Below are 11,382 nucleotides of genomic sequence, written 5' to 3'. Positions count from 1 at the left end.
GTTAAGCAATTACAGCCAACCAGCCAGGCAGCTCTGCCAGTGGCCCTATTCAGGACATGTCTCACCAACAGAGTGGCCGTGTAACTATCCTCCCAAACCTCCAACCTAACACCTCTCGTTGAATACAAAGCAGTGCTAAGTGTCTGCTGGTTTTCATGTTTGTCCTCTTAACAGGGACATGGGCATGGTCATTAAGATACTGAAGCCTTCAGGGTTTTACCCCTGTAACTGATATTGATAGAACTTCTCTCTCTCTCTCTCTCTCTCTCTCTCTCACTCTCTAATGTTTTTTGCATTCTCTCTTGACTTAGGAACTTTATACTGCAATTAAAACTCTTCTTTCGAACATGATTACCCTTATGTCTTTCCCTCTCATTCTTAAGGGCTGTTTGGTACTGCACTAGTAATACTGATGCCATGTGCCTCTGGCAGGTGATGTCTGGGCTGACATATTACAGGTGTGCAACAGTCCCTCCAGCTTCACTGGGCATTGTGATGTATTGCTCGTCTCTGAGGAACATGGTAAAAGGCAGCAGCCACAAACGTGATGTGAATTCCTTTCAAGTTTAGCTACAGAGAATCTTTGCATTATTTATGCCAACGAAGGCTCTGAGAGAGTGCCAGGTAATTTGGGTAATGCATGGTAATGCATGGTGCTAAACCACTGTCAAATATTCCAGTCAGATGCCCTCCGCTCAAAGCAGTTCTTCCAGCTCAACCATCCAAAAAGAGAGAAATGCCACATCATCATGGCTGCTGTGAAGAAAGGCAGAAATGGAGCAGAAATGTATTCCTCTCGTTTTGATAGCATCTGCTCTTCAGTTTTAGCTGCAAACAGCATCATTTGCAGGCAGGACCACCGCTAACAAAGACCCGGTGGAGACTGGGGGAGATATACCTGACGCCCCGTCCGTCTCTGTGCCTGAAAAGCTATTTAGGCCCAGGGTGGCAACCCTAACTAAAACAAATGGTGTTTTATTTTTGGGACTGCAAGCGCTTGCTCAGCTATAGGCTATATCTGCACCATACAAACAAGGCACTAAGAACCAGGCAGCTGAAATCCCAGACAAAGACGTATTTCCTGCACAGACAGCACAATCCTAATCTGTTCTAATTCACAATCAAGGGAGGAGGAATTGAGTCTTTGCTGCTCCAGGCCATATTCACTGCATCTGTGTTAGAGAGAGGAGGAGGCTGTTGGGAAAAGAGTTGAAGTCTCAATATGGCTGTGCACTGTGCTCATGTCTTGAGTGTAGTGCTTAAGGGGTGAAATTGCCTAGAGATTTTTTGTATATTTGTATATAGATGATTTACCTCTGGTCCTGGAATGCCGCAGGCACTTCATGTTTTGATTTAACCGACCTGGAAGACCAGGTGTGTTGAATTTACGCAATCACTGAACTGATCAATTAGCTAAGTTGCTCAGTTTGGTGCCTAGTTGGAACAAAATCCTGCAGTACCTGCTTCGCTACCCCTTCAGTATACTGTCTGCCACCACCAGCTTCTTTCTCTAACTTATTTTCTTTGGCTTTTATTCCAAATTTGCAAGCGTGGGCATATTGTCTTGCTTCACAAGACACGAGTCAACTCACATTTTCTGAGCGCAAGTCAAATAATTCAACTCATTACACATCCGGGCCTTATCAGTTGTTTATGTGATGTCAAGCATCAGAACTTTATTTGTCGGTAATTCCCCTAGGCTCTTCCATGATTTTTATCACGTCAGTATCTCTGCATGCGTTTGGCTTACTGGCATTAACAACTGTGTTCTCATCTCCGTTCTATCCACAGTAGATATCGCTGTCCTTAATAACAGAGAGAAGCAGTGGGGGGGGGCACACATGCTCTCAGCTGATCTTATCAGGACCAGGCTGGGGATAGACACTGGGAAAAATAAGACAGATAAGAGATCTTTCCATAAGTTAATTAGCTTTTTATCACACAACGCAATTACAAAATTGTCAAGTCTCGGGTTTAAGAAGCCTTAGAGCACTTTGAAGGATCGAACAATAACTAAAAAAAAGTGGTCAACTCAACGGCGTAGAGAGAGTGGTGAGCTAAAGCAGACCGGAGGGAGCGGTTTGTTTAGCTTCCGTTGAGCGACAGCGGCCCAATGTAAAGTGTACCATTCTGGGTACAGTCTAGTCAGACAGAGTACCCACGGAGATGCTGATAAGAGAGATGAATGGTGTTGTCTGACTGCCTGGCATACGATCAGTGGTGACTGTTATCTTAACCATCTGTATCCTAGTGAAGCACTGGGGTGGATGAAGTAAAAGGACATGGGTGTCGCATGAATAACAAATCTAGCCTTGTGCCTAGAACACTGCAGGCAGGTACAAGTCCATACACAACAACAACAACACCTCCGAGTGTCAAACCAGATAATAGGAAATAGATGACACCAGCAGTTGTACAAATAAAACAAAAGGTTAAGCATAAAAAGACGGAGAGCATTTGAGTCACAATCACACTGAATATGGAAATACTTTTGTAAGCGTGCTCTGAATTTGCATAGAAATTGCATTTCTCTCACATGTTCCGTGGCTGTGAGAGCAGAGGTCTTTTATCGCTTAGGTAATCTCTGCTCTCTGAGGTATTGAGACGCTGCCTGGGCAGCTGCAGGGAATTGTTTCCTCTCTGCTCGTTCCATAGTTGCTTCTTGTCCTCCTCTAGACGCGTCTATTCAGAACTAGTGAGTGAGCGGACCAGAGTGCTTCTGTGGTGAGAATGGCCAGCGGCTACTGACGAAAATAGATAGGATCTCCAATTGTAATCAGCTTTATACTTTGTTTCATTTCAATTTCAAACTAGCTGTTTGCTTAAAGGCCCAGTGCAGTCAAAATGTGATTTCCTGTGTTTTATATATGTTTCCACAACATGAGGTTGTAATATTACTTTGAAATTGTGAAAATTATGATAATGCCCTTTTAGAGAGATGTTTGAAAGAGCTGTTAGAAAAGAACGCCTGAAATTTCAGACTTTTTGGTGGGATGGGTTTTTGGCCTGCCTGGTGACATCACCCGGTGGTAAATTAGTTAATTGACCAAATAGAAAGAGAGTTCTAAACATCCCCTCCACACTCAGACCACTCCCAGACAGTCTTAGGAAAATTCTTGCTTAAGAAATTGCTCTTTGCTAAGAAGATATTTTTGTTTAATTTGTACCATTTTAATTGAAAACAATCACAGTAAGGTTCTTAATTGTTAACCAGAAATGATTTGATATTGAGATAAAAAAAAAACAGTTGCATTGGACCTTTACAAGATATACATGACTGGTCATTCAATTTGATTTCAATCACATTTTGACCGCACCCCTTTTGGTATGAACAAGACTTTCTAGACATATTTGCCAATCGTAGAAGTGGTCAGAAAGGAACTTTTTGGAGACCAAAACATTGAGGAGATAGAGGTGCTTAAAGATGAACCATTTTGAATATCATGAGACATTCATGTCTTCATCACTGGAAAAGATAAACTGTTATGTTTGATATCATTTAAAAACTCACAAACAGGGTTATGAAACTATTTGATCATTTGCTTTAAAAAAATGTATAAAGATTTTTCTTTTTACCTTTAACATTAATTATCTAAAAACGTGTTTTTTTTATTTTCTCATTTGTTTTAGCTTAGACCCTATTTTACATCACGTGACGTGTTTGTGTTGTGCAAGCCATCGGTTGGGAAACAGCATTCTGTTGAATACAGGGTGGGTGTCAGGGTAGCCTAGTGGTTAGAACATTGGATAGAGACACAAAATATTACAAGTTCAAACCCCTGAGCTGACAAGGTACTAATCTGTTGTTCTGCCCCTGAACAGGCAGTTAACCCACTGTTCCTTGGTTGTCATTGAAAATAAGAATTTGTTCTTAACTGACTTGCCTGGTTAAATAAATGTTTTGGCTGACAAATGTACTAAAATGGGAATCAAACCAGAATTTAAACTTTCAAATGGTAGCACAAAGATGGTTGGAGGTCCACACATCAGAGAATGTTGACTTATATCTGAATATCTATTGTTTTAAATTATACTGTCAATCCTCCATAGGAAACCTGTTGAAATCATAGAAATATAGATAATAGAGTGGCCATTCCTATTGTCATGACGTTGGCCTGTTGGGGGAGGGTTTATGACCCCCATAAATACCTTTCCCCCTTTTCCTCTCTCTACTCTACCAATGTGACTATTGAAAATCCCTTTGTTAGCATAGAGGGTCTGGTAACATCAAAAGGTGGGAAACTGAACCATATTTTGGTAATCCAACCAGTTGAAAATATGCATTGGTACTTAATGAATATGATGTCAGATCAGTTGTCATCTGAGACATTATTGCTGATGATAGGATGACATAAACAGTATCTTGGAAAGTCTACACATTCTAGTTATCAGATTCACATGGAATTGTTGTGCAATTGAAATGTTTAAATATGAAACTATTTGTGAAAAGATTAAATGTAATTTTAGCTTCTTAAATGAGAGAACAGTTTGCCATAGAGAAACTCTGCTCACTCAGAGGCCCAGCCCAAGTGAACAGACACTGATTGTAAACTATGAAACACGCCCTTCTTTCACCACTATATAAACCCGTTGACGAAAATTCTACTTCCTGTTCCAAGGACGTGAGGACTTGCGGTCCCCGCATTGAAAGGACAAAGACCACCTACAAAACTAATCCAAACTCAGAAAAAACCTAGCAAAATTAGCATCAAATTTCAATGTGAAGGTGACGATCAACACGCCGAAAGGATGAATATAGCATGAGCTTAAAGTATGGCAACTTGGTATGAACTTGTTGAAGTGATACCTCCTAGCCGTTGCGTCAACGCAGCAACTTTAGACGTGGGCTAGTAGCGGACGGACTGAGTATCTGTTCAACCACAGGACGATGGTACTACCAAGTGTCCGTTCTACCACCAGACATCCAGACAACCCGGCCTTCCATCTACGACCAACCGTACGAAGCGCAGCTCAGAGTAAATATTTATTGCATTTTCCTTTTCCAAATGGGCGGTTATTTAGAATGCATAAGATTCTGTATTTATGATAGAGTAGCTGCCTACGTCCCGATAGAGACACAAAATATTTTTGTTCCTCGGTCTTCCCGCTCTTTCATTCAAAACCCAACCCCATTTCTTTGTGTAACCACCCGTCATATCTGTTCCGTCCGCTAGGGACGTTTTCCTTTATGACATAATTTGTAATCAATGTATGAACCATTCTGTGTAGATGTAATTCTGTGGTTATTTAGGTATTTAGTAAATAAATAATTCAACCAAATGTTGCATTGGTGAGTCAACTTGTTAGTCAGGGTTCGTGAAGATAACAAAGAATTTACAACTTTCAGATGAGACTTAATAAGTTGACGATTAAATATTGACTGATACTGAGGTAAAAGATTACTAGGTCTTTAAGAGTTTATTTGGAAGATAACAGCTCTATAAACATGATTTTGTGGTGCTTCGATTTTATAGTTAATTACATTTACATGATTAGCTTAATCAGGTAATATTAATTACAGAGACATGATTTTGTAGAATAGCATGTCATATCACTTAATCCGGCATAGCCAAAGACACAACAATATTTAAGTTGACATTCGACGGTGGGTGGAATTGTGGTAGTAATTGGAAAATAAAATGTAAATTAATTTTCAATGATGTTCCAGTTAAATAGCAGTGGTCTGAAGGGATATGTCCATTCTATGAATTCTGTTTTCTGAATGATTGAAATTACATGCACCCTGTATTCAAGAGAATGCTGTGTCTCAACCAATGGCGGCGGGCATATCACAAATACTTAAGATTATGTCAAATAGGTTCGAAACTACATCGGAGTTGATGCGTTTTTAGATCATTGACGTTAAAAGGATATAAAATGACATACTGTACATTTCCTTTTAAAATATTTTGTAAAGAAATTATAAAATAGTTTGAAACAATTTTTTGAGAAGCTTTTAAATTATATCAATCTCAACTGTTTACCTTTTCCAGTGAACAAGACATGCATGGCTCATGGCGGGGTATGCAAAATGGGTCAACTTTGAGCACCTCATTCTCATTAGCATTCGGGCCCAAAAAGTTCCTCTCTGACCACTTCTACCATGGGCAAATATGTAGAGAAAATGTAGTACAAAAGAAAAGGGGTGTTGACAAAAAGTTATGGAAATCAAATGGAACGACCGTGAGATTATCATTCTCTGGCCATCATATCCTTTCAAAATGTTGTTTTAAGTTCATCCTCTGACAGAAAGAGATCCTTTTAACTGGCATTAAATGTTAGTTTCACAGAGCAGGGTTGGTTTTACTGGAGATTATAATCTGCTGTTGGATTTTAATGAAATATCAGTCCTTGAGAATATGTTTTTTTAAATGGTCCGATTCAAGGCTAAATCTGTGTCCGGGAAACCGCTCCTCTATGTTCCAAAACCTAATTCAATGGCACAGCCACTTTCAGTACACTCTTTAATCTTACTTTAGTCAAGTGCATCCTTGTCTTTGGTCTGTGTGTTTGTATCTGGAGATCACTCTTATAAGCACTGTGCGAAGAATGAGACATTTATTTACAATCCCTATCTGAGGACACAGGGCTATGGTTAAAAACATTGTTTCCATCTAGGGGCCTTAGTAAAAATAAACATGATGTTCTTCAGTTAGAAATCTGTCTGTCTGGATTTCCTGGAAGAGAAAATGGAGTGTTCACAACCCTATTATTCCTCAGATTGCGTGAAGCTTTCAGCTTCCCCTAGTTACACAGCGTTTCTAACAAAGCCTGTCTGCCACTGAGAGTTGAACAGCTTCAACAATAGGTTCACTGTGTGGTAAAGCAGCATCAAGCTAGCACCAAACCTTATTCCCCACCACCATGGTAACTGACTGGAGACTATGTAAGACAATTTTCAGAAATTACATTGTTCAAAGTGTTGTACAGTCTTGAAAAGCATACACTTGAGCTGTGTTCTGTTGACAGATGATAAGAGGGTATTACTGTAGGAATACTGTCTTTAAATGTGTACAAGTTAGATGCATTTAAAGTCAACCACTTTATTTTGTTGTGGGCAAAAGTATGTGTATTACAGACCAGGGAGATTACATTTATTGATACGTTTCACAGGAATCTATGAATATTGCACCTAATTCTTGAATATGAAATCTGATGCAATTATTGTAAACTTGCGGTTAGTTTAGGTTGATCTCAAATAGCCTTGGAAGTTGTATGCGTATTTCTCACCAGCATAAAAAAATATGAGTTCCCTGTGGTTCAGCTGGTTCAAATTCAGATATTTTATGCATTTGAGATAGATGACTTTGGGCGTGATACATAAAAATAATCAATAGTCAGCTCACCTTTTTTTCCATTTGATCATTTTGGCGGGGGGGTGGGGGGTCTCCTTAGCAGAGATGGCCCTCTATCCCTCACTCTTGAATATTTTTGTGTCCGTTCACTCCTGTGCTGTGATGGAGGAGTCGGTCGGGCCTGTAAAGAGGCTGCTTTGAAAGTTAAACAAGGGAAGAACAAGGCTTATTTTCTCACCTGCAGAAGATCCAGCACTGCGTTCCCATTAGAGTTCCTTCCCTCATTGTCTATTACAGAAAGCACATTCATGGGTCAGAGCCAGTTCTTTTTGATGGAGTGCAGGTCCCAGTGCCTTTATTAACTGCTCCTGAAAGAAACACTGGAAGCTGCCTCAAAGGTCCATTCTTGGGTTTTGGCATTATCTTTGATCTGCACCCCACCGGCGTTATAATTGAAGAGGCGGTTACAGTGATAACAGACTGTCCCACTGCCATGGAGAGGGAGAATGTACTTTGTCTCTGATTGATTGACTAACTCACTGCATAGTCTGTAGACCTCTCAGTGTGGCGTCAGCACCCCCTCAAACACTCCTGATGGATCGCTCTTCAATAATAACAATGTCTCGTCCTCACTGATGGAGCTGCTGGTAAAATTATACCTCATAGATACTATATAATGTTACAATGTAGTACAGTCATATCCATTTGCTTAAAATCCCATGGGATGGCAGATACTCAATACTGATTTGTTTAAAGAAGTGTCCTCATCAAAATGATATGACTACCTGAGAAGTCCCTTGACATTTACTTAATTTATTGGGGATAAGCTTCATGGTTTATCCATGCAGTCCAATGACCCGTGTGGTATATATCAAACATGGTATGTATTAAACATACATTGTCCAGCAAAATCAAACCCGGTCCATATTTGTCAATCTTTCCCCCTCTGTGGCCAGTCAGTGAGATGCCGCTCTGATTACCCACCATGCATTATTCATGTGCAGTGGTTCCTGGTTGACTGTGTGGAAAAACAAGGCGTTATTTAAAGGGCGGGGAGCAGAGGACTGGGGCTGTCTTCAAGCGCGGCCCGAGGAGGATGTTGAAATGAGAATCGGCCCTTTTGTAATCTGCGTGGCATTTATCAGAGGGGATCGCTCTAATGGGGATGTCAGCAGAGGAGGAGGAGGAGGAGGAGGAGGAGAGCCATCTCATTTGGGTTTACGAGAGGAGAGGCACCATGACTAAGATGGAGTGCAGTGTAAAGATTAGCCCTGTCTCTAAATGAGACCCCTAGCCATTAGAAGAGAGCATTGTTCTCCTTCATCTGTGTCCAACTTATCATATTACACTGATGGCTGTATCCCATGGCTTATTGGCCCTGCATGGTAATGGAGGGGGGCTCAATCTGTCTGACTGTCCAGTCTGTTTCTGTTTCTGTTGCTTTCAGATGACAGGTCCGTCGCTGCTCCGTAAGGGGGATTGCAAGCCGATTCGTGTTGGGGGGTCGCAACCGAAGCCAACTGATTTGAGCTGCATGTGTTCTTCCGGCTCTGTGTGTGAACAACATGGTTCTGCTAGCTGGCTAGCTGGTGTCTGCTCCCTCCGTTACTGTGACCTCTGTAGGGTTTTCTCCTTGCTGGTGTTCCTATAAATAGTATAGTGAGCAGAATAAACAGATGGCTTCTTAATATTCTCTGAAGCAGCCTTTATGATAAAGGACGGCGGTAGAGCAGAGCTCCTCAGAGCCAGTGGAAGGACAACAGCAGATGCAGGACTGTGCTGCTGAGTCACACCACACACACACACATGCACTGTCATGCCCGCACAGACACACACAGGCCCCGAGCAAAAAGGTGACATTGTAATTTTAAACACAAACTGCACGGCCTGTGCTATTAGAAATGGTGCTTAAGCTAAATGTCACACTCCCATGTCCTGCTCAATACGTTTTCACTGTACTGTACCATTTGTTCTACTGCACTTTTTGTTGAGGTCAGGGCTAACCCTTTTTGCTGTGTACTTGGCTCAGTTTCCAAGATGTCTCTGCAACTCTGATTCTTGAGGCACACAGAGGACTCTTGAGTGAACAGAGTTCTGCTTCCTTTTCATCAGCGTGTGTCTGTCTTGTGAAGACAGCGTGAGTAAGTGGCATCACCCTCCGTTGCTGGGACAGCACAGCAGTGTTATGCTGTGAACTTTAATTATGTATAGCCCTACTCCAGACATGGACCTCAAAGGATTGTGGCGTGGCTCTGAACTGAAACTCAAACGAGCATCTTATTATTACAGCAGTACCTGAAAGAAACCCTAGCCAACGGCTGTGAAGAGTCACTTAATGCACTGTAAATCAATTACCAGCACTGTGACTGGCCTGATGCTGTTGTTTTCTCCTCATGGCGGACCACATTAAAAGGAGCGTGTAGCGAGGAGGAGTGTTTTTTAATGATCGGGAGAACGCTAGGATGATGAGGCAGTCAAGGGCACTCCTGTGAGACGGACAGACAGCTTGGTGGAGGTGGTGCTGGTGCCAAGGGGGAAGTGACAAGGCTCTCCATGCTGCTCTGCTCAGCTCTCCTCAGCTGCGTCTGGGAGGACGGGAGGACCAGGGCCGACAGGAGGAATTAATGGAAATCACTCAAAGCCTGTGTCTGGATACCAGGGGAGATGAGACAGGGTTTATGGAGAGGTGTGCTTCACCATAGGTGGAGTTGCACATACGCACTCACATTGTCTCCATCTCTCCTGTTCTCTCTCCCTCGATCTCGCTCTCTTTGTCTCTCTCTCCCTCTCTCTCTGTCTGTCTCTCTCACACACAAACACACACACACAATTTAATAACCCCACTAACAATGACCCAGCATTACAAGTTCGTCTTCAGAAGTACCTTTGATTCCAATAACATTCCCTATAACTACAGTCTGAGAGACACAGTGAAGACACATGTCCTGCTCATGTCTGTCTGTCCGTTCATCTGTCTGTCCGTATGTCTATCAGAGCATCCCTCAGGAAGCAGTTGAGGAAAGCCAGCAGCAGGCACCATGGTGACGGCCCTCCTCTGCCTTCAAAGGAAACAAGGGCATCACCAACACACCACCCAGCCTGTTCAGCTCAGCTGTCAGTTATGCTCTGCGGTCCGTACAACTTTATTCACTACAAGGGGAAATAACCTTCTTCTATTGTATGACTATTTAGGTTTGACCATATCTGATCTGTCAGAATCTTTGAAGATGATTCTTTGTATGAGTAGCCTTTGTATGAATGCTGAGCATGTTACAATCCCTAGAGACCTCCAAAACAGAAAAAGCTTTCGCCAGCTGGCTTATAGGCCCACAGAGACAGCTTCTAGAAGACATTCTTAAAGATTTACTCTGAAGTTGTGTTTAAGTATAGAACATTATAGATTGAGGAGAAGTCTGAGGTCAACCAAACCTGACCCGTGAACCAGCTAGCAGTCTGTGGCTGCCAAGTGAGACTTATGTGATGCGAGCATCTGAGGCGAGAGAAATGGCAGCGAAACGAAAAGGCTTGGCAGACTGATGGAAACTCTTGTTCATTGCAGAAAAAGGCAACAGATGTTTGTTAAATCATCTGTTAAAGAATATATAGTGCCAAAACTCTTTTTAAATACCACAAGTTAATACCTCTCATATTTAATTGTTTGAAGAAACAGATGCTGGGTTCTTTTAATTAAGCGACGCCCAGGTTCGGTTGTTTCTCAGTGCGTTCAAGTGCAAGCCACTTCATTGGAAAACCTGGGACGATAGATGGAGGAAATTCCATTTTCCACATTGCTGAACTGGCTCTAATTGCTGGTTGATAATGAGCTATAAACATTTAAAAGCTTAATACCAGGGTGGAGCAAGCAGACTACATTCTACAGGTCCATTTGAAGTTGTAAAACTAATCCTGATCATGTGAATTGAAACGTGACTGAAGTGTTTTGGCTAGGAACAGTAACAATGCAGAGTTTGGTCTTTTATAACTTTTGATTAAATAGTTTTAGCCAACCAACAAACACAAAGTACTTCATTAGTAGTAGCTAGAAAGCAATGATGACGAAATGCTGAATTAACATAGCCCGGGGCTG

The sequence above is a fragment of the Oncorhynchus mykiss genome, chromosome 6 (genome assembly GCF_013265735.2).
Source record: "Oncorhynchus mykiss isolate Arlee chromosome 6, USDA_OmykA_1.1, whole genome shotgun sequence".
Lineage (NCBI taxonomy): Eukaryota > Metazoa > Chordata > Actinopteri > Salmoniformes > Salmonidae > Oncorhynchus > Oncorhynchus mykiss.
The sequence above is the reverse complement of the archived record's forward strand: the minus strand, read 5'-3'. Positions refer to the sequence as shown.